The 5,178-nt window shown below is 56.3% G+C and overlaps 1 long non-coding RNA gene across 1 annotated transcript; it reads left to right on the top strand.

Annotated features, from left to right (window-relative positions):
* The first annotated feature begins 6 nt into the window (after positions 1–6).
* LOC122544778 lies at positions 7–1,650 on the top strand. Its single transcript, XR_006310463.1, has 2 exons — positions 7–984; positions 1,205–1,650. It is a non-coding gene; the product is annotated as an uncharacterized LOC122544778 (long non-coding RNA).
* The last annotated feature ends 3,528 nt before the right edge of the window (positions 1,651–5,178 follow it).

The following is a 5,178-nucleotide window of genomic DNA, read 5'->3' as shown; positions in this document are numbered from 1 at the left end:
CCCCTCCTCACCAAACTCTCCACCCGCTCCCCCCCGCCCCCTCACTCTCACCCTCCCCCTCCACTTCACCATCCCGCCTCCCCGGAGACTGGCTGCGAAATTCAGAGGCTGGCACTTTACTCAAAACCTTTTTTTTAAAAAAAGACAGAGAGGAAAAGCCAAACGCAAGGTAGTAAGGTTAAAAGAAAGAAGCAGTGAGGGGTTTATCTAGAGCGTTGTGCGTTTGCGTTTTGTTTTTTGACTCAAATCTGCCGTCCCGTCCGTTCCCAAACATGGTTAGTCTTCTCCAGCTGCTGCTAGTGTACGTACGTCTGTGATCGGCAGCGTCAGCCCCCTGACTCTCGCTTGCAGCCGGGAGTGGGGCGTAAGGAGCTGGCTGAAGCATAGCGGCTGCTGAGGCTGACCCCACCCCACACTGCCCACCTCCCCCAATCTGTCGTGTATGGGACTATCGGATGTCTGCATTCCTTTTGCCAAAAGGTCGAACCGAAACAAGCACGTGCCTGCTCACTTCTCAGGAGCAGGGACATTCGAACCCTACAGTTCCTCTGGCCTGTTGGGCCGTGCACTTGTGATTTCTAGCTGAGCTCTGCCTCAGTACCACAACCACCACCACTTCACCCCTCTTTCCCCAATACCGAGTTGCACGAGAGCAGAAATCTCCCCAGCTCCACCCGCCCCCCACCCCATGCAGACCCGAGGAAAGGGGAAAATGGAGTTGACAGCTCTCCCTCCGGCCCACCCACCCGTGACGTTGTAACCGGACTGTGCAGTGTTTTCTTTTTAGAGTCGAGTGAGCACGAAGTGGGAGTCGGGGGTGGGTGGGGGGGGAAAACTCTTTACACAGCAGGTTACGGGACGGGTGGGGCATGGCAGATGGAATCCCCTAGTGGCCATCACCCGCGACTGCAGCGTGACTGTTGACACTGGACACTGCAGTGGGCCGAGACAATCTGGTTAAGCCTTTCTCAGGGTGGGGTGGAGGTGTACTTCGATCGGGAATTTCTTTTTAGAGTCGAGTGAGCACGAAGTGGGAGTCAGGGGTGGGGGGGAAACTCTTTACACAGCAGGTTATGGGACGGGTGGGGCATGGCAGATGGAATCCCCTAGTGGCCGTCACCCGCGACTGCAGCGTGACTGTTGACACTGGACACTGCAGTGGGCCGAGACAATCTGGTTAAGCCTTTCTCAGGGTGGGGTGGAGGTGTACTTCGATCGGGAACAGCTCGGCCAGTTGGGAGTCGAGACGTTTTAACACTTGTCCTTGCTTAGCGAGCTGCAGGTGTCAGAATGTGTAAAGCTCCAAGTGTGGGGTCCTGTCCTGCCAAACCCCCCCCAGAGTGCTGTCTTGGGTTTACATTGATATCCCTGCCCCCCCCCCCCCCCCCCAGCCCCTGTGGTGCCTTGTCCTGAGTAGAAATCTCGGGAGTGGTTCCTGAGGTTGCAGGCCCCTTGCCCTGGTCACCAAGAAGCTGGTGGTTTTAATCAGGGGGGGTGCACAGGGCCCTGGAACTGCACCTCTGAGCCTGCTGTGCAACCCTTTTACTGTCTGTCCGTGCCACTGGAGGAGGGTGGGCGCCCATTGGCTGGTCGTAAATCCAGATGCAAAGATGTTTAATCTCCTATCATCACGCAACCCCCCCCCCCCCAATAAAAAAAAGGTACTGGCTGCTCACCTCTGAAGCTTTATTTTCAAAATGGAAAGGAAACTCACGAATATTGGGATAGTGGTTGGTTCTGAAGGGAAGTCTTGTGAAAAACGAGAGAGGTCTGGCGGGAGGTGACATCAGACTTGTGGGTTGTGTGGGGGGGAGCTGTCGTCCCATTTCCCACTTCCGCCGCGTCCCCAGCTGCTGGGTGGGGGAGATGAAATCTTGCTGTCCCCTACTGGACGGTTCTCGCAACTGCAGCGTGACTGTTGACACAGTAAAGTAGAATGGGATTTCGACTCGATCCGTGCCCCCTCCCCCTCTCTGTTGTCGGCCACAGATTCCCTCCCTCCCCTGAATACATCATCTCCCTTTGTCTGTCCCTTGGGATGTGGCTCAGTTACCCCCTCGCAACGTATGTCTGCCCCCCCCCCCCCCCCCATCAAACCTTTGGCTGCTGTTCCTTCCAGCCAGCCCTTGGCATTTGGTTTGACTCAATGAAACACCCTTGGCTCACTAGAGATTTAGAGATTGGCACCCACCCCATGACCTCCATGTCCCCCTCCCCTTCCCGCCTTTTGTGTGTCCCCTCTATGAGTGCGTTTATCGTTCTCCAGCCGTGAAACGCACCCGGATTAAATTCCATCCCGAGTGTTTGGTTTCTCTGTCCCTTCAAGGGTCTGGCTTGGCTTGGTTTGGTTGTTGGCCATGAACTCACCCACCCCATGACCTCCATGTCCCCCTCCCCTTCCCACCTTTTGTGTGTCCCCTCTGAGTGCGTTTATCGTTCCCCAGCCCTTTGCTGCAGCTGTGAAACGCACCCGGATTAAATTCCATCCCGAGTGTTTGGTTTCTCTGTCCCTTCAAGGGTCTGGCTTGGCTTGGTTTGGTTGTTGGCCATGAAACCCCTCACCAAAGGAGGACACGTTGTAACTGGGCTTTGGGGAGTGTCACACTGCATTCCTCAGGACCGCCAGGGAATAGTGAGGGTTGCTGTCTGAAATAACTCCATTCAGATATGGGCCAGCCTTTGGAGGCAATCTCTCTCCCTGTTGTAGGGAGTGGTTGCAGTGTCTGGAGTTACCAGGGTGACTTGGGTAGGTGGGGGGGGTGGTTCTCCGACACAGGAACTGGTGTGCAGAGATGTGCTTTGCTGGGGAGGTGGGGGCTGTAGTCTCCGAGGCTCTGGCCTTGACCTAGCTTGGAGTCACAGGAATGAACCCCTGTACCATCCCCAACACGCAGGGCTCCCTCATTAAGACAGTCTGGCCAAAGGCCCCCACCACAGCATAGAGAATACATATCACCTGAGGCAGAGTGAAACCAGTGGAGAGACTCTCTAACTCTAACTCCTGGGATTGTTCAAAGGTGGGGACAGTGTAGAGGGAGCTTTCCTCTGTATCTAACCCTGTGCTGTCCCTGGGATGGGAGGGACAGTGTAGAGGAAGCTTTACTCTGTATCTAACACTGTGCTGTCCCTGGCATGGGATGGGGGGACAGTGTAGAGGGAGCTTTACTCTGTATCTGACCCCGTGCTGTCCCTGTCTTTGGCATGGGAGGGACAGTGTAGAGGGAGCTTTACTCTGTTTCTTACCCCGTGCTGTCCCTGTCCCTGGGAGTGTTTGATGCGTGGCGAGCGGGGGACCAGGGGAGAAGCCTGACTTGCCGGAGTGTGGTTTTGTTCGGGGACTCTGCAGGGAGGCTGTGTTCCCACCGAAGTGTTGTCTCGATCTGCTGAATCTGGGGCCTGGGTTAGCAAGTGCGGCCCTTTTCGCTTCCACAGCAGAGTTTGCTCCTGTCAGCTGTGTAGCTTTCCTGCTGCTTAAATCCTCTAGTCGAGTTCACGTCCAATTTCTGCACGTGCGAGTGACCCCCCATCCCCCTTCCCAGCCAAGGCTGCAGGACCTGCCTGGTTCGGGGGCACCCTTTGTGAAGAGCCGCTGCTGCCTTGCGAGGGACAGCTCCCACCGTCCAGCTCTTTCCCTCCGTTTGTTCCGTACCCCCCGCTCCGTCGCGTCCTGTTCTGCTTCACCCTGAACCGCTGACCTGCCTCAACGCCCAGAGACTGTGCTACTGAGACGTGATGCAAACACGGCTCGGTGTTCCTTTTGTTGCTTGTTTTACTTTATCGCACGTGACGTTCCCCCAGCTCCTGGGAGCTTGGTTTCTGCCCCTTCACGTGTACGGGACAGGGTGGCGGTGGATCGGATTGTTGGCAAGGGGTCTGAGCAGTGCTGCGGCTGTCCCTGTGGATGGGGGGGGTGGGCGAGGGGAAGGATGCAGGTGAAATGTTACCCATGAAGCTGCTCTCAGCTGGAGATGGTAATCCCTTTCCCGGGACGGCAGGTGGAAGACTCCGCTCCCTGCCGTTCGGATCGGACGGTCTTGAGACGGAGCAGGATGGGGAAAGCTGCTGTTCGGCCGGGGAGAAGGACAGTTCGTGCTATCCCTTCCCCACCCTGTCCTGCTCCAAATGATTCCCAAAACGAGGGCGTCGCTGCAGACTGGGAAGGTGGACCGCAAAGCGGGGAGCGGCTCCAGCAGTGGGTCCGATGTTTTTTTTTCCCCTGGGGTGGGAAGCATTTCTTCCCCTCCCCCCACCACCAAGCCCCTTCCCTCGGCCCAGTGACACTTCGCCTCCTGTGTGGGGAATTTTGGATAAATCCGAAGGGTACGGGCGACGGAAGGTCACGTGGCGAATACGGGGCGTGGGGGAACCATTTCACCCTCCTGTGCCCACCACCACTTGCATGGTGCCAACACAGACTCATGTTGAGGGTGGAATGGCCACTGAGTGAGAAATGGGGTGTCTGAAGGTGGCACGCACAGTGTGTGGGGCAGAGGGGGCTAAGGGCAAGTGATAATGGAACTACTCCTCAGAAACCAGACTCTCGGACGTGTGTGTGTGTGTGGGGGGGGGGGGGGGGGTCAGAATAAGTGAGATAATAAATTGTGACCCACCACCCCACAGTGTAAAATGAGGGCAGAACTCTGGAATTACATGATCGTTGACAATAACATAAAATGACTTTTGTTTCATAGTGTAGGTAGCAGCAGTGAGTAAATTTTTTTTTGTCAGTATTTGAAATAAATTTTACATCCTTTTACTGGATACCCACTATGTGTGGTTCCTGATGCTACTTGGCGACTGAGTGGGGACTGTCTGTTTCGATGGCACTGGGCTCTGGGTTCACAGTTCCAACACTGCCACATACTTCTTGCTCTTATAACATCAAGTGGTCCTGTAAAGAAGGCCAACTCTTCCTAATACAGAGGGGCCAGTTTCTGCCGTGTACGAGCCTCAAAGCCGAGGGAGCGTGTGCCGTATGAGGACCAGCACCGAGGGAGTGGGTGCTGTAGGAGGGTCAGCCCTGAAGGAGCGTACCACTATCACAGGGTCAGCGCAGAGGGAGCGGGCGCTGTCGGAGGGTCAGCGCTGAGGGAGTGGGCACTGTCGGAGGGTCAGCGCAGAGGGAGCGGGCGCTATCGGAGGGTCGGCGCTGAGGGAGCGGGCGCTGAGGGAGCGGGC

Source organism: Chiloscyllium plagiosum, chromosome 51, assembly GCF_004010195.1.
Source record: "Chiloscyllium plagiosum isolate BGI_BamShark_2017 chromosome 51, ASM401019v2, whole genome shotgun sequence".
In the NCBI taxonomy this organism is placed as follows: Eukaryota; Metazoa; Chordata; class Chondrichthyes; order Orectolobiformes; family Hemiscylliidae; genus Chiloscyllium; species Chiloscyllium plagiosum.
The sequence above is the reverse complement of the archived record's forward strand: the minus strand, read 5'-3'. Positions and strand labels throughout refer to the sequence as shown.